Source organism: Oryctolagus cuniculus, chromosome 9, assembly GCF_051225735.1.
Source record: "Oryctolagus cuniculus isolate XC-2025 breed Fujian yellow rabbit chromosome 9, ASM5122573v1, whole genome shotgun sequence".
In the NCBI taxonomy this organism is placed as follows: domain Eukaryota; kingdom Metazoa; phylum Chordata; class Mammalia; order Lagomorpha; family Leporidae; genus Oryctolagus; species Oryctolagus cuniculus.
The window spans coordinates 72949522-72972018 of NC_142875.1; the positions used below are offsets into that span (position 1 = coordinate 72949522).

Consider the following 22497-nt stretch of genomic DNA (forward strand, 5'->3'; position numbering starts at 1 on the left):
TTGTGTGTTTGGGATATTAACTGTGTCAATGCATAATTTGCAAATATTTTTTCCATTCTGCAGGCTCTTTGCTTTGTTGATTGTTTCCTTTGCTGTGCAGAAGCCTTTTTATTTGCTATAATCCTATTTGTCTATTTCTGCTTTTGTTGTCTCTGCTTTTGAAATCTTATCCAAAGCATCTTTGCTCACACCAGCGTCCTAAAGTGCGTCTTCCATGTTTTCTTCTAGTAGTTTCATAGTTTCATGTCCTCTGTGTCTGTCTGATCCATTGTGAGTTGATTTTTTACAACTTCTTTTATTTATTTATATTTATTTGAGAGATGCAGAAATAAAGAGATCTTTCCATCTGTTGGATCATTCTCCAAATTCCCGCAAAAGCTGGTGCACGAAAAACATGCTTAATGAGTTGATTTTTTTATATGGTGAGTGATAAGGGTCTAGTTTGAATCTTTTGTACACAAATATGCAGTTTTCTTAGCATCATTTATTGAAGAGACTTTCCTTTCCCCAGTGTGTGTTCTCACTGCCTTTGTAAAAAATCAACTGGCTGTAAGTGTTGCAAGTGCATGGACTTATTTCTGGGTTTTCTGTTATGTTCCTGTGGTCATTTGCCTGTTTTAATGTCAGTACAATGCTGTGTTGTTTTTTTTTTTTTTTTGACAGGCAGAGTGGACAGTGAGAGAGAGAGAGAGAGACAGAGAGAAAGGTCTTCCTTTTGCCGTTGGTTCACCCTCCAATGGCCACTGCAGCCGGTGCGCTGCGGCCAGTGCACCGCGCTGATCCGATAGCAGGAGCCAGGTGCTTCTCCTGGTCTCCCATGGGGTGCAGGGCCCAAGCACCTGGGCCATCCTCCACTGCACTCCCTGGCCACAGCAGAGAGCTGGCCTGGAAGAGGGGCAACCGGGACAGAATCCGGTGCCCCGACCGGGACTAGAACCCAGTATGCCGGCGCCGCAAGGTAGAGGATTAGCCTAGTGAGCTGTGGTGCCGGCACAATGCTGTTTTGGTTGCTGCAGATTTATAGGATGTTTTGAACTTGGGTATTATGGTGCCTCCAGCTTACAGCAAGTACTTTTAATCTAAAGTGTTATCCTATGTTATTGCTGTCTGTCCTGCCCTGAAGGGACCATGGAGTATAAAGTCCTTCTAGTCTGTGCTAGAAAAATGTGCACATACATCTGAGTGGGAGTTGCCGGCATGAGTCTTGGGGTCAGTGATCATGGATCTGTGCTCCACATCTACTAGGTAGCTGTCTCCCAGACCCCGTCTCTGAGCCTCTTTCAACTTCAATAATTATTGTCTTTAAAAATGTGATAGATGATTCTCTTCTCATAGGATGGTTGTGAAGATTCAATGCAGGACTTCTACATAAAGTACTTAGCATAGGGTAAACCCTAGGAAATGCTCAGTAAATGATAGGCATTAAAATGATCATAGCATTTTCCTATGATGAAATCAATAATAAAGGAAAAGGAAGAGCAAAGTACACTTGTATGCTTGTATGTGTGTTTCCTCAACAAGGATGACAGAACAAAATGCTGCCATCACACTACGAAAAGTCTCTATTTATTTATTTAAAAATATTTATTTAAAAATAAATAAATAAATAGAGACTTTTCGTAGTGTGGGCGCAAACTGTTGAAATCTTTACTTAATGTATGCTAAACTGATCTTCTGTATATAAAGAGAATCGAAAATGAATCTTGATGCGAATGGAAGGGGAGAGGGAGTGGGAAAGGGGAGGGTTGCAGGTGGGAGGGACGTTATGGGGGGGGGGAAGCCATTGTAATCCATAAGCTGTACTTTGGAAATTTATATTCATTAAATAAAAGTTAAAAAAAAAGTCTCTAAAATACCCCAATGTGTCCAATGCAGGGCCAGTTATTTGGAGGTGGATGAAATTACAAGGTTGAGTCTATACAAACAACTGGCCAGTGCTGGAAGCCACTGCCAGTTATGTTGGTTCCAATTTTGCAGTGTTGTAAGGTGCCTCATGGCCCAGTTTCAGTGCAGCTGAATTGTGGAAATGGCTGTATCTGAGGAGGTTAGCCCCCGCTAGCTGCTCTGGCCATGTCCCATCACTGACTAGCAGGTGTGTGCCCTCTTGCCTTATTCCCTGCATCTGAGGAATGGTTTGACCCTTAGCAAAGTGCCTTGGAGAGCTGGAGCGCTTGGAGAGGAAGCTCAAGGTGGAGAAAACGAGGGGTGCTGGAGGAAAATCATCGGGAAAACTTAGACCCAAAGTTGAAGCTTTTCAGGAATCCACAGAAGGCATAGGAGCAGGAGAAGACTGTAGGAAGTGGAGGTCCATAGAGAAGCACGTTAGAGCCTCAGGAAGATGCTCCAGGCCCCGCCAAGAGGCTCCTGCACTGCGGTGGGCAAGCACAGAGGCTCTGTGGTTTAAAACCCACCTTCTAGCTGAATGGTAGGCTAGGAACTGCACCTGCCTGTGCCTCTATTTCCTCCTCTGAAAGGTAAGGGTGAAAATAGTAGTTCTTTGCTCCTGGAGTCCCTGAGAGGAGCTATTCCATGTCAATGGTTTCCTACTCTGTCTCACAGGACGTGTCACTTACAACGAGAGCTGTTGACTTTTTTTTTTCTTTACAAGAATGGACCCAAGATTCCCCCTTTGTGTGTTTCTCTAATCCTGACCACAGGACCATTTCTTCTGTCAATCTCTTTCATGTGGCCCACTCTTACCTTCTGTTCAAGAATCTTCAAAATCTTTTTCAAAGGTATTTGTGAAGTTTTTAATTGCATGTGACTCCCTGCTCAATGCAGTGTAATTATCCAACTTCCCTTCTGAAAGTGAAAGTGGTTCTATGAGTGTGTTTTGGAAAATACATACCTGCTTGTCAGGCTCACTGTCCCGGAGCCAGTGGGTGCTGACCAGGAACAGGGGCTTTCTACTACTGGGTATAAAGGGTTAATCATGGGGGTTGGAGAGTTCTATGGAGAGCTTTGAGGCATAGATAATCCTAGTTCAACTCAATGCTTAGTACTTCAAAAGTTCATGGAAAATGGAATTAAAAGGTAAATTTGTTGTGATGCAAATTTTTTTCAAAATCCATGCATACTAGGAGTCTTAAAAATTTGTGAAAAGTATGTATGGTGAAAGAAGTCTGCATATATTGTAAAAGAACAATTAAAGTAGGTATTTAAGTGCCATCAAATTTTATAGATTATAACTCTGTCCCAGAATAGTCATTTCTAAACATCTGTTAAAGTTGTGCAGCTGTTGGTGCTGCACAAGGAGGATGTACAGGTAGGTCTTAGGCTGCTCACTGATAGAATTGAGAACACCTACCTGTTTCTTTTGGAAGACTGATGTTAGTACTCACAGACTGAACTGTGGTTTTCGGCACAGGAGTGTTAAGAAAATAGACTTCAATAAGTTTACATAAAGTTGAAGAAAATGTACAGAGCAGATCCTGGGAGCATAACGAGCGAGGGAGTTCTGAATATTTGGATTTTTTTTTAAAAGAGAAAAATAACATAGTTGAACACAATAAAATATTTTCTTTGGGTTCCATAAAAACTGAAAGTGCAGGAAGAAAATAAGTTCATGTAAGAAAAAGATGAAGTAAAAATATGAATTCAGCAAAAAATAGTAATAATAAAATAAAGGAAACTGGGGCAGATTTCCAAGCAGCATAGGTTGCAGTGAAAAGACTTGGGAGATTAAGGTCAAACCAGCAAAAGCCGTTCATAAGACGCTGCTTGCAGAAGGCAGAGAGGAACAAGAGAGGGCAAAACCAAATATTGCCTCTGTTCTTTATTAGGCAGGGATGAAGTGCAGAAAATAATGCCATCAAAAGAACAGAGCTAGTTAGAGGCCCCTTTAAAAATCTTCTATGCTTAAGAAAAGAACAGGAAATAGGACAGAAGACACACAGATGTGGAGGGTGGGGAACAAGACATGGTGGAGGATGTTTAAAATGGATGAAGGGTATTAAAGTCAAAAGGTCTGGTGTGTTTGTATTTCAGGGCATGAAAATGACATAGTCAAAGTCATTTCAAGAATGAATTTGTGCGATCAGGGAGGAACCCCCAAATTGTAAAGAGCTGTCACAGCCGTGTAAATCCATACACATTAATACACATATGAACACACTCAAAGAAATTAGCAATTAATCCAAATTAGTCATCAAAAAATTTGAGTAAAATACAATTCAGTAAAATCCCTCATACTGAAAATGGGCATCTCTGAATAAGATTTTTCTTGCTCTACAGAGAGACAGGCCTCAGGGTCAATGTGTCTTACTGGGTACAATACATTTAACTTGCAGGGGGGCCCTTTGGCTGCAAGAAATGATGAGCAGTAGAGGAAGGACAAGCACATTTGGGAGGTGGTTGGGTTGTGGTTCCACATGGTCTGTGAGCAGTCTGACCAGACTGGGGAGCCGGTGTCTATACTTCGTGGATTCTCCATGTTGAATTTGCCCCCAGTTTTCCCTGTTTAATTTTATAGCATAATATATTTGAGGGGAGATGGATTTCATGCATGGGACCATGATTTGGTTGTCTTATAAAAGATATTGGAATACTCGGTGAGATTTCAAATGAATTTCATTCAAGTAAGGATATTTTATTGATTCAACAGTTGTCTAAAAATCAGCTAGTGGTTTTCAGAGTCTTGAAATACAATAGAAGTTTCAAACACTTGATTTTTTTTACATGTATTTACAATTTACAAAATAGGGAAAGCTGAACATTAATGATATGTAAGTGATTTTTCCTTTTTTGGTGTTTTTGATCATCATTTTATCAAATTTTCTAATGGAGTAATTAAAAATATTGTTCTCATGCACCATTACCAGTGAAAATCTGCAAAACTTTCCTTCATGTTAAAGTAAACCCTGGAGGATATTAGGGGAGGGATGGGACAGAACTCTGGTGGTTAAAAGATTTTAGAGTTGAACAGACATAGGCTTGAATTTCCACTCTTCTAACTAGTGGGTGGTTGGGGTGGGGCTTAGGAGGGTTGCAGCACTCAAAGCTGCAGGGTCTTCAGATTTCTGTGGGCTAAGTTACAACCTGTTGGGCTGTTGTGTGGATAGGAGAATTTCTGCATAGTGCTTAGTTGCTGGCACAGAGTGGCACCTCCTGTATGTCAGTTCAGCTTCCCCACACATGAAGTCACTACAGCCAGGACAGGACTCCCAGCTCAAGGCTCCAAAATCCCCTACCCACAGCATTGCCTCATGTTCAGTCATCATGAGCTGGTTTATTTAAAATTTATTTTCATTTCCAACTGCTGTGACTTCTGTCTTGGGATTACAAAGTTTGCGAACCACATATCAATGGTGAGAGTAGGACTGGGGAACTGAGAGAGAGGAACACCCTAAAGGTCAAAATCTGGGACAGGGAGCAAATGTTTATCCAGCCTAGTGGCTCAAATGTCAGTTAAAGGTCTGGGTTTGATTCCTGGCTGACTCCGGACTTCAGCTTCCTGCCAGTGTAGATCCTGGGAAGCGGCCACGATGGCTCAGTTAGGTTCTTGTCACATACATGGGAGACCTGCATTGAGTTCTGGCTCCTGGCGTTGGCCTGGCCCAACTGTGACTACTGTGGGGTGTTTGAGGAGTGAACCAGTGGATGGGAACTCTCTGTCTGTCTGTCTCTGCCTCTCAGACACGTTTTTTGAAAAGGACCAACCTTAAAGCATTGAGCATCAGGTTTCGTCAGGTACCCTCTGGTGCTGTTTGCATGTATCCAGCAAGTTGCCCTGAAAACTTGTGTTTGGTTTCTGGCTCGTCCTACTGTCCCTCTTCACTTTTTGTAAGAGCCCTGCTGAGTCTCCCCTTATCCGCAGCCACCTCTGTGGGCACCTCTAAGCCAGAAGGACTCCAGCATCATGGGCTGAGGGGAGTTTTACCAGAGTCAGCTTTGTGCAATGTGCTTTAAAGAAGTGTTAATAAGTTGCATGTGCACAGAGGTTTTCTGTGGTTAAGTTGATTTGGGGAAAGCTGAGTTGAAGAATTGAAAGAGTTCTTTGCTGTGGCTCTTTGCAGAGATTTGAACCTGCCTATTTGCTTTGTGAAGCTCTGAGAGGGAAAGAAAATAAGCACAGTTTCCCAAACTTAGTGAGCCACTTGAATTTTCCTTACAGAACACCTTGAGATGCGTGTTCTTGGAACACTCACTGGGAAATGCTGACTTAGGAAGACATCTTGCTTATCTGGTACTCTATGCTTCCAAGTGAATTTATTGGTTTATTTATTTATTGAAAATCAAGATTAGGCTGGGTAAAAATTCAGCTCTTGGTTGTGTAAGAGAATCTAGCCATCACCCTGATGTAATCAATCTACATATCATGTTAAAAGAAACAGTCCAACAATTGTGCACAATTGATATGCTCTTGAATTTTGGAAAAGGCAGGGCACCTTTCCTTATTGAGGCTCAATCATTCATTATTTTGTGCAGCACATGGTTTCTGACTTTCTGCTGAATCCAACAGAATATGTACCTTTGTTTTATCCAAATGAGTGGGCCCTCCTTTGAGGTGGGACCGTGTTGCAGCCTCAAAACGGCTTATATTGCTGTGTACATGGCGGTGCGTAATACATACTTGTGGGGATGAAAGGAACACTTTGCATATCCCAGGCTCCATGCTATGCTCTGGCTCACTCCTGGTTTTCTGCAGAGGCCAAAAAGAAAGCTAAAACAGGGGTGGAGTGAGGAGGGGCTGCTAAAAGAGTCAAAAGAGACGTTCTCTTGAACCACATCTAACAAACCAGAAAAATAAAGTCAATGTTTTCCTGCCTCAAGCACCTCACTTTTATCTAACCAAAAGTTTATATGAGAACAGAGATGTTTAGTTAACTCTTCAGGGTGCCGAGAGCTACAGTTTCCAAATACTGCCCTCATGCTCCTAGACAATCTAAACTGAGCCGATGAACAGGCACTTAGGGCTCAGGCCTGGAGGGTATCAGCTTGCTACTCCTTGGACACTATGTGGTTCGGCTGTGGGAGGAAGGGCCTAGGACATTGCCACTGTCATCATTACACCTTCTTCCTTCTCTTGCTGCTGCTGGGGTCTGGAGAGAGAAGTCATCACTGGCCAAAAATCGTGGTCTGATGCAGGTGGAATCTCAGATATTTGTGTTCCAAGGATAGTCAGGGCTCACTAGGTCAGCTGTGTACTTTGCTTCCAGCAACCGTAAGGGATCAGAGTTTACTTGGTCCACAGGGCTTTGTGAGTTCAGAGGTCACATCTGTCTCGGTGAAACCACAGAGTCTAAGTTGGGAGGTGATTTTCAGCCCCAGCCGCAGCCCCAGCCCCAGCTGCTTATGGATGATGTGACGCTGAGAGCAGCCTGTTTCTTTCATATGATTGATGCCGTCTTTAGTTGTTGTTGGCTTTTAGAGGCTGCCTCTATTACTACTGTCAAAACACATCGACTGATGGAAAGATTGTGAATTCATTTGTATTTCCTTTGGATGATTTAAAATATGGGCATTTTTCAAAAAGTTCACGGAAAATGGAATAAAATGTACATTTATTTTGATGCAAAAAATGTGAAGTCCATGCATATGAGAGGGTCTTCAAAAAAGTTCATGAAAATGCATATTATGAAAAGACCTTGTGTGGATTTCAAAATGTTTTTGCATCAGAAGTTTACATTTAAATTCTATTTTCACAAAGTTTTTAATTTTTATTGTTTTGAATTTTAGAGGCAGAAAAGAGAGAGATTGAGAGAGGGTGAGAGTGTGCACATTCCCATTGGTGATTCATTTCCAAATGGCCACAGTTGTTGGGACTGAAGGAAGTATGGTTTAGTGCTGCCCTGGGAAAAGAAGTGAACTATAGTTTAGTAGAGAACTATAGTTTAGGAGCAGTTTGCACATGGGCGCCTCTGTTTGCAGCTGGATGGATAGCTGTGATTTGAATGTGGCTGCTATAGGCCAGGGGAAGTTAAGATGGCTACCTGCAAACACAGCCTCGCCCTCTCTGGGGAACGTCCCCTGTAGGAGCCATTTTTGGCTTCTTCCTTTACTAACACTCAAGGGTGAGTGGTACTCGCCGGGCTAACAGGTGTGAAAGACTTTCTCTTTCCAAGCTTTGGCATGTTCTTCTTTGGAGAGTTACTTGGGCTGTGATGTATCCAGAGGATTCAACTAAGTGGCCTGGCTGGGGAAGGGAGAATTGATGAGTGGGGAATCTTCTTTCTCTGAGAAGCCTTCAGCCAGCTCTGAGCACTGACAATTTCAAATTTTAGACTCTGCCTTGAGTAGATGTTGACTGACAGCTACTGGTTAAAATGCTGAATGTTATGAAAAATATTCATGGGGAGTTCATGCATTAATTTCTATTTTTGAATATTTGAATTATTACTTCTAGAACCTGTCTTGATTCTAAGCTAGACTCATAGGGAGATTCATAGCTTCATGGTCTCAGAAGTGAGTTATTCAACTATTCAAAGACTGTTTTTGCTTTGCCTGTGCAGGTACAATCAGAAGACAGAGCCTTCCTTATTGTGGTTTCCAGTTGCCTTTTACTGAAGTCAATGCATTTTGTATATTTGTATCAACTTTTAACCATGTGTAGAGAAAGATGGGAATTCCAACTCTTATTTTATTAATGTTAAAGAATGATGAATATATTCTTATTTAAAGATATCTATCTGTTAGGATAACTTGAATGTGTTTTTGTATTATCTGGTATTAGTCCTTCTGGAATTTTCCAAGAATTCAGGTTATCTAGGTCAATGGTAAAATTGCATGGCTTGGTAGAATGCTGCTGGATAAGATGCCATCGTATTCTTTTTGTATGTAAATGCATTATTTACTTGAGAAAGGGGTTATGAGCCATGGTGCTCTTCCCTGCCAGCTTTCTTGGATCCCCAGATATAAGAGGCTAAATTGGTTGTTAGCAGGTCAAGAATCTAGGACTGAGAGTTGTAGGTGATTGGGGGTTTCTGACCTGTGACATACTTTATCAGCATCCAGAAACCTAAGGAGTGTTCACTGTTGTTGCCATGGTGCACTAATGATGTTGTTTATCATAAAAAGGTGTGCACACCTGTGGTACCTGCCCAAAGCCAGCCTTAAATGAATGGGCAGAGGTGGCTAAGGATCCTCATGCTGAACTGATTTCTATCCTAGGCTTCCCTTTCTGTCCTAGGCTGTCCTTCCAAAGATCAAAAGAATACAGTGGATGTTTCCCTTACGCAGTTTCTATGTGAGTGCACGCATTCACATGTGTGCATACATGTTATGGTCAGTCACAGATGTTGGGGGAGTGGTAGGAGTGGCAAACTCAGGTTCAGTGCTTTGAGACTTGACCACTTCAGCCAGCCTTTGCTAGCATTAGTTGTGCCGATGTCCTTTCTCTCCGTCTCTGTCTCTCTCACCTGCCTACCTGGAACAGCACAGCAGCTTCCCAAAGAGGAAGTGAAGGGTTATAACCTCATGCTGCCCACTCACCTGCACCTGTCCTTGGGCGCTGACTTGTGCTCCTGAAGACAGCACGCTGTTCCCGCAGAGAGCCGCATCCCACACCTGGACCACCTGCAGTGGACCTCAAGAATTCAGCAGCTGCAGCATTTTCCTCCCGGGTGCCTGAAGGACCACCAGAGCCCTGCCCGAGCTTCCTGGGAGAGTATTCCCTGCCCGGCTCAGCCAGTCCCGGCACCTGCAGCTGTTCCCAGCTCTTGAGACTGGCCAGGAACAGGCTTCTTGACCCTTCTCTCTCCTCTCCTGTCTGCTGAGGCTGAAAATGGAGAACTGCTTGTGGCCATCTGGTTTCCCTCAGGCCGAGGGCTTATAGGCAAGGTCCTTCCCAAGCTTGTGTAACCACGCGGAAACCCTTCCGGAGCTTCGGAACTCCAGCTTCTGCCGCTCCCGCTCGGGGAAGGGGTTTGCCGTGCCACGAATTCCTCAGCCGCAGCCAACTTGACATTTTTCACAGCGTTCTGCAGCCTTGTGACACGCCTAATTTGTGTTGTGTTTTGAATATTCTTGAAAATGGCCATCTAATGAGAGGAAAACAATGTGTGTCCTGGCAGCGTCCATCTCCCTGTGCAAATCCTTCACTGGCAAAAGTCCCACGAATGGTAATGAACTCTGAATGCCTGAGCTGCCTTGCATTGCAGCAGGAGAGTCCCTGTGCTGAAAGACACTTGCCTCGGCAAGACCCCCACCATCTTTATAAACATTAGCAGTGCTAAAGAGAAGTAGGCAGGCTGCCTTCCGGCACAACCCAGAATTAATGGGGAGGGGGAGAAGAATGGTTAAGGAGGTAAAATTCAATTTGACAATGAATGAACTGCATCCTTTGTGAAACCTCATAAAAGGTATATTGTTCTTAATGAGGTATCCGGTGAGTCACTATCCTTCTGTGATTGTTAAGATAATGGGGGACCTCTGAAAGCCCAAGTTCCAGAGAGCATCTGTACTCATAGGACTTTCCAGTTGATTGTGTGTGTGTGTGCACGTGCATACACACACGTGTGTGTTCATGCTACAGTCAACAGCGTGATCAGGATTTATTCACCATGAACAGGTCTGCTATGGGAATTCATTGTTTAAAGCGTGTCGGTGAGCATTTCCTAGTTAGGTATCATGGGATCTGCCTCACCCACCTTGTGAAATATTTCCAAGGGAGCTGCAGTGAGGGAAGTGGGCCAGGCAGATGCAGCGAAACTTTCTTTCATAGCAGAGGAGACATTTTCATGCTGTGGGAAAGTCAATCAAAAGTGTGAATGATCTTTCTCCTACTGATTCCATTGCCCTTGAAAGCTTCTCTTAATTTTTGCTGCTTATCCACGCATTGGATATCTTTATGTCAAATCTCTCTAAGTGTTCTCAGGGAGCAATTGAGACACCTGTTTCTTGTCCCCAGGTAGGGAACCCTCAAGGGCAAAGTGGGAGGTGGGAGGTGGTGGGTGGGAGGATTGCCCAGTTCCTGGAGAATGGCAAGAACTGGGCCTGGGGATGATGGCTGCCAGCAAGAGTAACTCAAATGCAGGCCTCAGTTGAGGGTGAGCTGTTTATACTTGGAGGATGGGATGTTTGAGCAGCTCTCTGGGGCAGAGGAAAGGAGAGTGTTTCCAGCCATGTCTCCAGCCACACCTGTGACTCCTTCTACATGTGCTCACATCTCTTTCTCACATTAGGAAGGTCCCTGCTAGCCTCCTGGCTGTGAGGGATGGTGCAAAGCCCCCCACCTGCAGCTTGGGAGAGCCCGGTTGTGGTTCACGTGCTGACAACATAGATGCAACATCAGCGATGTGACATGGTTGACAAAACACCCAGCATGCTCTTGGGATATGTGATGAGAGGATGCCAGATAGAAGGGAGAGGAGATGGATGCACCGGGCAGCTCATGCCTGGAGAACTGAGTTCTGTCCTGGAGCCACACGTGAACACGGCATGAACAAGTTAAAACTCAGAGGATGGTGTCCAGGGCTGGGAGGGAATGTGCAGCCTCGTCACATGGGGAGCCTTGGAGGAACTGGGGGCGCTGGCATAAAGATGTGATCTGGGGGAAGGCGAGGCTGCTTGCAAGCACCATCACAAGGAAGAGGAATTAGGTTCTTTGTAGGAAGCTCTAAAGGTAAGGCCCAGGATCCTTGGCAGAAAATGTGGAGAAATGCATTTCAATGCATTTGCTAAAAGTTGCAAATGTCTTAGCCTTTCCAGATGGTTGTCCTAGGGGAGTAATCACACCACATCCTGCCATTCTGACATGGCTGTTTGGATGCTGTGGAAATTTTGGTGTAGTGGGTTGAGGAGCTCATTCTGATGATAGACCCAGGACTTCTTGAGCCACAGCAGGACACAGGGCATGGTTTCATTTCTACTGTTAGGCATTTTCCTCTTTTTTTCCTAATTGGTAAACAGATGCTGTTGACCCATTCTCAGTCCCTTCTCTAACCTTCTTTTGCTGCCCCAGGGTCCATCTGTGGGACCCACCCACCCTTCGCTTGTCCCTTGATTAGCTTCAAGACTGGGATAGGATGGCACTGTAGACAGTGCTGGATCTTTTTTTTTTTTTTGTATTTTAGAGCAGTTGGTGTTTTCTGTTGTTACCAGAAAGCGTCAATTAGAACTTTATACTTTGCATGTCAAGATGCCCACGCGTCAGAATGGCCTCCTCAAGGTGTCATCCTTACAACTCACTGGACACACGTCCAGTCATGTATGTTACACAGGGACTCAGCCTCACAGGGATGGTTGAACGTGGTTATTTATAAGGTATTTTGTAATTCTAAAATTCTGTGCTCCAGCTTAACAGTTCCCAGTCCTTGGACTGTGCTTACCTACAAGGCAGTTTTTGCCATCTGCATTGAGAGGTAGAAAAATAAGAACAATGGATTAAGGCAGGATGTGGTCTCTAAGGCTAAATTTATTCTGTTTTAAAGCCCTTCTTAATTCTTTTTTTGTGGTTAAAATTTCTTTTTCTTGTTGTTAAACTCTTCTTTTTGAAATAATAGTGCTAGTAAGTGGTATTGAAAAAATGCTAGTAGATATAATATAAGGGTAATTCAAAAAGTTCATGGAAATACAATGAAAAGAGTCTATTTTGGTGCAAAATTTTTGAGATCCATAAATAGTTTTTTCATAATACACCTTTTCCATGAACTTTTTGAAGACCTCTTATAAGTGCCTCACTAGTATACATTTTTCTTTTTTGAATTTTATTTAAGTTATACAACTTTCATATATTTCATACATACATACTTAGGATACATATTTTTTACTGATTTATAAAATTCCAAACTCTAGAGACTGTAACCTGAGCCACCTAAACCTGGCAACCCTATTCATTTATTTGTGAGATGGGCGTAGACTCACCTGGTTTCCACAGCTTCTATCTGTGGTTGTGAGTTCCACATAGGCTAACAAAGGTCACAGTTCTTTGTACCTGAAAATGCCACATGGCCTGGACATTGCGTGGAGGGTAACATCATGATTGTTAAAAATGAGTTGTTCAGGCCAGTGCCGTGGCTCACTTGGCTAATCCTCTGCCTGCGGCGCCAGCACCCCGGGTTCTAGTCCTGGTTGGGGCGCCAGGTACTAGTCCCGGTTACTCCTCTTCCAGTCCAGCTCTCTGCTGTGGCCCAGGAGGGCAGTGGAGGATGGCCCAAGTGCTTGGGCCCTGCACCCCATGGGAGACCAGGAGGAAGCACCTGGCACCTGGCTTCGGATCGGCTCAGCGCCTGCCGTAGCGGCCATTAGGGGAGTGAAGCAGTGGAAAGAAGACCTTTCTCTCTGTCTCTCTCCCACTATAACTCTCTCTCTCTCACTGTGTAACTCTGCCTAGCAAAAAATAAAAAAAAAATAAAAAAATGAGTTGTTTAGATAGATGGAAGGATGGAGAAGCAGGAGTGACACTCTCCGTTGCCCTAGTTTTCTTGACTGACTTTTTCTTCTCAGCACCCAACCCTGATGAATGGCAGCAGGGAGCTCTTGTGTGTCCTTTCAGGGTCAGCATGCGTCCAGGGAAACCAACACAGTCTCCCTTTTTGTGGAGTGTGGTACGGGTGGAGATTGGGGAAATGTCCTAAGAAGGAAGAGGCGTGGTCTTGCCTGTCCCAACATAGGTGTGAACTCGGGGCATGCTTATCAGGGCTGCATTTTCCTGCCATGCATCTCTGGTGGTGCTCAAGCTCTGTGGGTGATTCTCTGGACAGCCCATGCTGGGAATGATGTTCTAGGTTCTGCAAGGGACACTTTGGAACCAACAACCAGGTTATGGATCATTTGTGTTGATTTGTGTAGCAAATTTCCCCCTTTGCTTTTCAAAGGATCACTCCAGCTAGCAGGGGTTTTTGGCTAGGGCTCACTCTAAGGCACCTGCCAACCTGCCTTGATATCTCAGTTAGGAAACCAATCAAATGGAGATTAAGTTTAGCTTCTGGGGAAATTCTTGCTGTGTGCCAGGCTGCCCATACATGGGTGCCCAGAGCAGCAGCGTTCCTAATGGTAGAAAGGTGGAATAACCCTGTGTCCATCAGTAAGGTCACGTGCATTGGCTGTGGTGTGGGACAGAATACCAGCCAGCAGTCCAAGCGAACAAATCCAATCTGTATCGGCATGTTCACTCAAAAAGTGTGCTGTAGGAGGAAAAGCTACAGAGCAGCACACAAGAGAATGAAACAACTTATGTGAATAGTCAAAACACACAGCATAGTCTGTGTCTCTGTTTTTTTTTTTTTTTTTTTTTTTTTTCTGGCAGAGTGGACAGTGAGAGAGAGAGAGACAGAGAGAAAGGTCCTCCTTTTGCCGTTGGTTCACCCTCCAATGGCCGCCGCTGCAGCCGGCGCACCGCGCTGATCCGATGGCAGGAGCCAGGAGCCAGGTGCTTTTCCTGGTCTCCCATGGGGTGCAGGGCCCAAGCACTTGGGCCATCCTCCACTGCACTCCCTGGCCATAGCAGAGAGCTGGCCTGGAAGAGGGGCAACCGGGACAGAATCCGGCGCCCTGACCGGGACTAGAACCCGGTGTGCCAGCGCCACAAGGTGGAGGATTAGCATATTGAGCCACGGCGCCGGCCTGTTATTTTTAAAAATTAACCAATTAATATGAGAGAGGCAGAGGTAGATGGATAGATGGATGGATAGGTGTATATATGTATGTATGTATGGATTGATAGATACATATACTCCCATTTGCTGTTTTGTTTCCCAGATGCCTGCAGTGGCTTGGACTGGGCTAGGCTGGACTGAATGTGGGAGCTGAGAATGCAATCCATTTCTCACTTGTGGGTGCCAGGAACTCAATTACTTGAGCCATCACCATTTCCTCCCAGGGTCTGCATTAGCAGGAAGCTGGAGGCAGGAACTGGATCCTGAAATAGAACCCAGACATTTCGATGTGACATGTGGGCATCTTTGCCATCTTAAGAGGCAGCCCAGGGACCAGTGCTCTGGCATAACACGTAAAGCCACCACCTGCAGTGCTGGCATCCCACATGGGTGCCAGTTCAAGACCTGGCTGCTTCACTTCTGATATAGCTCTCTGCTATGGCCTGGGAAAGCAGTAGAAGATGGCCCAAGTTCTTGGCACCCTGCACCCACGTGGGAAGAAGCTCCTAGCTCGGATCGGCGCAGCTCCAACCGTTACAGCCAAATGGGGAATGAACCAGCGGATGGAAGACATTCTCTCTCTCTTTCCCTTTCTCTCTCTGCCTCTCTGTAACTCTGCCTTTCAAATAAAATAAATAAATCTTTAAAAAAGAGGCAACCGAAATACTTGCTGCTATCTTCTCCGATCTTAATTGTGGTTTTTTCCAGCTGATGCATAAAACTGTACATATTTGTGAGGTACCATGCTATGTTTGGATACATGTATATACTGTGTAATGTCCAAATCAGGGTAGACATTTCTATTTCCCTAAGCCCTTGTCATTTCTATATGATAAAACATTTTTTTCTGGCCATGTTTAATGAGCACTATGCAGTACATTGTCATTCTCTACAACTTAGAACCTGTCAATCACTTTCCCCATCCTTTCTCCCTGCTGTGCTCTCCAGCCTTGGGAACCACTCTCAACTTCTAGCAGATTAACTTTTACAAATTGCAGTTGAAAAATGTTTTTAAATGAAAAAAATAGTTAACGACCAGAAAAACAAAAAGAAATCTTGAGTAACATCCACTTGGCCACAAGTCCTGGCTCTGCCGCTTGGCGTGTGTGTCGCTCTTAGCTATGTCACCTTTTGCAGTCTGCGTTTCCTGACATGTGAAATGAGGGCTGCACACAGCACAGGACCTGACATGTGATAAGTGCACTGGTCAGGTTAGCTGAATTTCTGAAGCCCAGGGGTTCTGGCTGATGAAACTTGGTTCTCTCGGTGCTTGGCACAGTGCCTGAGACAGAGGTCTTTTAAGGAACGGCTGAATGAATAATGAATGAAACAGGGGAGCAGGCAGAACTTCCTATCTGATTGCTGCATGGCTAAAATGAGGGGAGGCTCGAAGGGTCTTTTATGGGCGTCTTGGCTCTGCTTTGTTGTCCTGGGGGCCGTGTCCATGAGGGATCCCGACAGAGACAGGGGCGCACGTCCCCTCTTAGGGACAAAGCTGATCAAGCATTTTGTTGGAAGTATGCCAATGTGCTCCACCTAAAGCACACTGTTGACCTCGCCGACTCCTACTGACCTTTAGGTCTCCTCCAGGGTGGATTTCTTTTCTTTTTTCCTTTTCTTTATAGATTTATTATTTTATTTGAAAGACAGAGTTTCAGATACAGAGGGAGAGACTGTGAGATTTTTCCATCTGCTGGTTCCCTCCTCTAATGGCTGCCACAGCTGGGCCTGAGCTCCCATGTGGTTGGCAGGGGCCCAGACACTTGAGCCATCTCCCACTGCTGTCCTAGGCACATTAGCAGGGAGCTAGATCAGAAGTGGAGCACCTGGAACACTAACAAGTGCCCCTATGGGTTGCTGGTGCCTCAGGCAGCATCTTTACCAGCTATGTTACAGCACCAGCCCCTCAGGGAGGCTTTCTTTTTTATCTTATTTAAAAAAAAATTTATTTATTTGAGAGGTAGAGTTACAGACACACACACGAACACATACACACACACAGATAGAGAGACAGAGACAGAGAGAAAGGTCTTCCATCTGCTGGTTCACTCCCCAAATGGCTGCAATAGCTGAAGCTGCACCAATCCAAAGTCAGGAGCCAGCAGCTTCTTCCCGAGTCTCCCATGCAGGTACAGGGGCCCAAGCACTTGGGCCATCTTCCACTACTTTCCCAGGTCACAGTAGAGAGCTGGATCAGAAGTGGAGCAGCTGGAACACGAATGGGCGCCCATATGGAATGCTGGCGCCACAGGTGGAGGCATGGCCCACTGTGCCACAGAATCAGCCCCCAGGGTGGATTTCTTGATCATCACTGTGGAAGCACGCCACTGTCACACACCCTTACACTGCCCCGTGTGTCTCCTGGTCCATGTCCACACACATTTTTGGATGGCTGTTTTGCATTTCTGCTTATTGTGAGTCCACAGGGCAGGGCTGGGTCTGTTCCCATCTCTGCTGTCTCCCCAGGGCCTAGCTCAGGGCCTGGCACACTGCAGGTGCTCCATACATACTTGACAGGTGAGTGGAATACAGGAGAGGCTAAGAGTGGGAAGGAGTGGGCTATTGAAATTCCACTGCACATTTAAATTCACAGCTGCCATGGCCATTATTCCAAGGACTCAGGGCCTTTTTCCACCTGGACTTCTGCAACGTTGATCAGTGATTTTCCCAGAAGCAATGTGGATCAGTAGCAGGAGTTGATCAGATTCTCTTCTCTTGGAGTGGTTTGCAACTCACATATTGTGCACAGTTGGGATCACCTGGGTATTTAAATACAAATTCCAACCCCCGCCCCCACGCATATCTTTATGCACATTGTGCACACCTGGGTCTGAATCTCTGGGATGGGGCATAAAAGTGCAGGTGCATACTGCAGCACATACAGGGGCAAGAACCAGCGCCCAGTGCTCTCTCTTTCAGGCTGCTCCTGAACAGATTGCCATTATTTTTTAAAAAAATTATTTGAAAGGTAGAAAGGCAGACAGAGAGAGAGAGAGGGATCTCACAGCTACAGGTTCATCCTCACCTTCCCTTAATATCCTAGGCTAGGCCAGACCAAAGCCAGGAATCTGAACTCAGTCCGGCTCTCCCATGTGCATGGCAGTGACCCAACCCAAGTACTTGAGCCATCATCTGCCTGCCTCCGTAGTAAAATGCATGACATTTATCTTGTCTGTGATCCCTCACAGTGCCTGCCCAGCAATTCCTAAAGGAAGTGGTTGTGTGGCTTTTCCCATTTTGCTCTTTCTTGGCATATTCTATTCATTTTGTTTTCATTTAAAATCTAAACTTACTGCTTATTTTTTTTAATTTATTTTTTATTTGAAAGAGTTGCAGAGGGGGAGAGAGAGAGAGAAAGAGAGAGATAAAGAGAGAGATTGACTTCCATCTTTTGATTCACTTCTCCAATACCTGCAACATTCAGGGCCAGGCCAGGCCAGAGCCAGGAGCCAGAAACTCATTCCAGGTTCCTGTGTGGGTGGCTGGGACCCAAGTATGTGGGGCATCAGCTGCTACTTCCCAGGGTGTGCATTAGCAGGAAACTGGATGGGAAGTGGAGCTGGGACTCAAATCCAGAGGCACTTCAATGGGATGCACATATCTTTTTTTTTTTTTTTTTTGACAGGCAGAGTGGACAGTGAGAGAGAGAGACAGAGAGAAAGGTCTTCCTTTGCCGTTGATTCACCCTCCAATGGCCGCCGCGGCCGGCGCGCTGCAGCCGGCGCACCGCACTGATCCGGTGGCAGGAGCCAGGAGCCAGGTGCTTTTCCTGGTCTCCTATGGGGTGCAGGGCCCAAGCACTTGGGCCATCCTCCACTGCACTCCCTGGCCACAGCAGAGGGCTGGCCTGGAAGAGGGGCAACCGGGACAGAATCCGGCGCCCCGACCGGGACTAGAACCCGGTGTGCCGGCGGCGCCGCTAGGCGGAGGATTAGCCTAGTGAGCCGCGGCGCTGGCCGGGATGCAGATGTCTTAACTGCTGTACCACACACCCACCCCTACAAGAGCCTTTTGAAGCATAGTTAAAATTATGCCTTCTCTCAGTTTACATTCCAAATTCCTCATAATGGAATTATTTCTCTAATAAAACCTGATTTAGATACCATTTAATTTTTCTCTGGATTAGTCAGGTATCTTTATATATATCTCATATACTTGCATTACATTTTTGTATCTTGTGTGTTGTGTATAATCCTACTGCACTACCATATTGCTTTTGACAATGTAATGTCTCCATTCCTAGGTGAGGTGCTTCTCAGGCACAAAACTGCATCTTATTCTGCACCTGAGTCTCACCCAGACCTTTGGACCCTTCATAGTTGACTTGCATTGTACTGAGGGAGAGTTAGGAAGGGGTAAGAGAGCAGATCTGCAGCATCAAATGCTCCCCATCCCCTGCTAGCAGGGGCTGAAAGTAGGGTGTTTTTTAAACATTTGAACACAGTGTAGTTCTCTGCTTTAGGTGCAGCTCTCACTCTCCACCTAACCTGGTGGTCCAACAGATCCTCCAGCCCCTTTGCAGATGAATTAGCCACTTCCTAGCTGTATATGAGTTGGGAATCAGTTGTGTCACTTCTGGCTGAGGCTCTTAAGGGGCAGTGCTGCCTTCCATCTTTGTCCTATGCTGCTGCAGCAATCCTGTGGACGTACAGTGACGCGCCGGTCTCAGAGAGGCTGGAAACCAATCCAGACACCCTCCCCATCCCCAGAGAACAGAATCCAAGCCTGTTCTATCAGGATTTGCAAGAACATGAAATGAATTGCTAAGCCACTGTGATTTTGACTCCCTTATTGCCTCAGCATAGCGTATCCTATCCTGACTGCCATGTCTTCTTAAAGGAAAGCTAGCAAAATCCTTATCAATGGATGTGATTAGCTACCTGCAAGAGCAAAGAAAGGAAAGGGCCGTCTACAGAATTTGTGGACATCAGACACCAGACTCAAGGTGATTCAGAGAATGAGCTCATGCAGACACAAGCAAAATGTTATTGCAAACAAACAGCAGCGATAGAATTGGTTGTGATCAGTATTTCAGAGGGGAGTATAAAGAGGGAGATGAAGAGCCTGAAGTTGGTCATGTGCTTGTGATAGGGTATCCTGGCAGGATGGAAGGCAGCTTCCTAGCCTTTTGGAAGCTGTAACTGCTGTGCAGAGGGATGCATCCCACCACTCTGGTCAGATGCCATTGCACATTCAGGTTTTGTAACTTTCTGCTTTGGCTCTTACAACCTTTTGATAATATGTAACACCGTTAATTCATTCAAAAGGAGAGCAGACCTCATGTGCTATCACACCTGATGATTGATAAGTCATTCTCATTGTGTCAATCTAGCTATTTACAGCAGCCTCTGCAGCGATCAGTTCATCAGTTCAACTGTGATGGGCGGATCCACTTTCAATGTGCTGTCAAAATCAGATGTGTGAGTGTGCAACCCTGAAACAAATCCTGGAGGCCCCTAGTGGGCCACTTTGCTGGACTTTGGACAGTCAGCTGAGCAGTTACCAGATTGCAGGTCTGTCCCAGGCACAGTCTGAAAGCTACCAACAAGTCTTATTCATAAATAGTTGTTTCTCAAGAATGGCTCAAATGAAAATGTTTTGGAGATTTTTAAATTCTTTTTGTTCTTTCTAGTTCCACATTTGAACACACTGGCTTAGGTTCTTATATCCAAAACACCAAGTTCCAAATAAAAAAACAGTACAAAAGTCTTTGTTAATTTTTTTATTTGAAAATATTTATTTATTTATTTGCTTATTTGAGAGAGTGACAAAACATGAGTTCTCATCTGCTGGTTCATTCTCCAAATGCTCACAATGGCCAACGCTAGGACAGGTCAAAGATAGGAGCCAGGAACTCAACCCAGGTCCCCTTTGTGGGTGGCAGAGACCCAATTACTTGACATATCACCTGCTGTCACCAAGGGTATACATTAACAGCAAACTAGAGTCAGGAGCTACAGTCACAAATCTACTAGTAGGCTAACTGCCTGCCTCTAATTTTTTTTATTGTAAAAATATACATGTAAATAAGACTACCTAAAAATGTAGAAATATAAATAATAGAATATAGAAGCCTTCCTTGGCCGGCGCCGCGGCTCATTAGGCTAATCCTCTGCCTTGCGGCACCGGCACACCGGGTTCTAGTTCTGGTTGGGGCGCCAGATTCTGTCCCGGTTGCCCCTCTTCCAGGCCAACTCTCTGCTGTGGCCAGGGAGTGGAGTGGAGGATGGCCCAAGTGCTTGGGCCCTGCACCCCATGGGAGACCAGGAGAAGTACCTGGCTCCTGCCATCGGATCAGTGCGGTGCTCTGGCCATGACGGCATTGGAGGGTGAACCAATGGCAAAGGAAGACCTTTCTCTCTGTCTCTGTCTCTCTCTCTCTCATTTATTGTCCACTCTGCCTGTCAAAAAAAAAACAAAAAACAAACAAAAAAAAAAACAAAAACCTTCTTGGTTCAGTTCCCCAGACGTCATCCCTGTGAATGGTTTGGTGAATACCCTTCCAGATCTTCTTTCTACACACATTCAACCATATGTTTTATCCTTTACAAAAATGGGATAATCTTATGCATAGTGTCTTGAAATTTGCATTTTTTCTCTTAGCAACATATCTTGGGCATCTTTTTCATGTCAATACACATTTGTATTTTTAGTGGCTACAGACTATTCCATTTTATGTGGAATATAAATTATTTCGCTAATTTCCATTGGTGGGTATGTGGGTTGTTCTCAGTTTTTCACTTTTATAACCAATACCAAAATGAATGTCTTTGTATGTAATTATATCCTTGAGTACTAGATGATATAACTATAGCTAAATTTGTAGATAGGAAAACTTGTGTCAACATTTTTTCTATTTTAAATTTCAATAATTTGTACCACAAGGTTTGTTCTAGTTTACATACTCACCACTGCCACGCCAGCATCTTGGCTGCATTTTCATTGTGATTGTCTTAAATAGTAGAAATCTTAGGAATAGAGGCTACCATGCAAAGTGGAAGTATCATCTGTGACTTATTAAAATATAAAATTGCCCCACAGAGCTCCATTTTGATTGTGGTTTCATAAACCCAGGATGGTAACAATGACCCATGAATAGAAGCAGAAACCCGGCCCATTCTGATATACTCAGTGGAGTTCCCACCCTTTATCTTCCCACCATTCACAATAGGAAAACTGCGAGGGACAAGGAGCTGGGTTGGACTGGCTGGAGTCGGAAGTACTTTGTGTCATGCCTGCATTTTATGGAGAGGCCCGTAGAGTTAAAATGGAAGGTCTTTAGCTTCCACACTTGCTGGACATGCACCTGCCATGTGTCACTAATTCTCTCTGGGCTGAGGAAGTGGATGTGAGTCCTTTACACAGTTTGTGCCCTGCGAGATTTGCTTCGCAGAGGCTCTAATAGTGAACAGACCTTTTTCTGGCTGCCTTTGCCAGTGAGTGTCCTGCCTCTGTGGACAACAGAGCTCTTTGTGTAAAGACTAAACTTGACCATGACAAGCTCCTCCTGTTTTCAAACTGTTTCCTAGAGAAGGATAAGTATTTAGTTGTTGGGAAATTCTATTCCTATTAACTTGTTTGCAGTATACAGGGCATTAAGTTACATCGCTGAACAGTATGTTTGCTGGCTTTTTTAGAACAACTTTCTCCTAATGTCTGAACCATATACATTTGGTTTCGCCAAAGAGCATTGTGAAATAGGGTGCACTACGTAGATATAGTTGTGTTTAATCTGCTATTGTTTTCAGAGGTGGTTCCATTGACACCAGTTCCCGGGGGTGGGGGGGAGCAACTGGAATCAAATAGGACCAGGGTTGGAGTGTCCTCGAGTTTTCACTCTGGACACTTGTGATTGTTTCCTGGAAGAGATTCTGTCTCTGAGACTTGAGAAATCTGTCTTCTTTCTTTTGGTAGCTGCCTGGGGGTCTGGCCAGGCTCTGGTTGAGGCCTACTCCAGGCTCTC

At 44.9% G+C, this 22497-nt stretch overlaps 1 protein-coding gene across 5 annotated transcripts in view; it reads left to right on the forward strand.

Annotated features, from left to right (window-relative positions):
• Positions 1-22497, forward strand: part of LOC127487179 (uncharacterized) — a 274077-nt gene that overhangs the window by 20281 nt on the left and 231299 nt on the right. The window contains exon 4 of one of the 5 annotated variants that reach the window (XM_089303677.1): positions 14638-15142. The exons of 3 other annotated variants lie outside the window; for them this stretch is intronic. The gene's annotated coding sequence lies outside the window, so the exon portion shown is untranslated. Of the gene's footprint in view, positions 1-9373; positions 10294-14637; positions 15143-22497 lie in introns of those variants that run through there. One more of the 5 variants, XM_089303676.1, reaches the window with a different exon arrangement.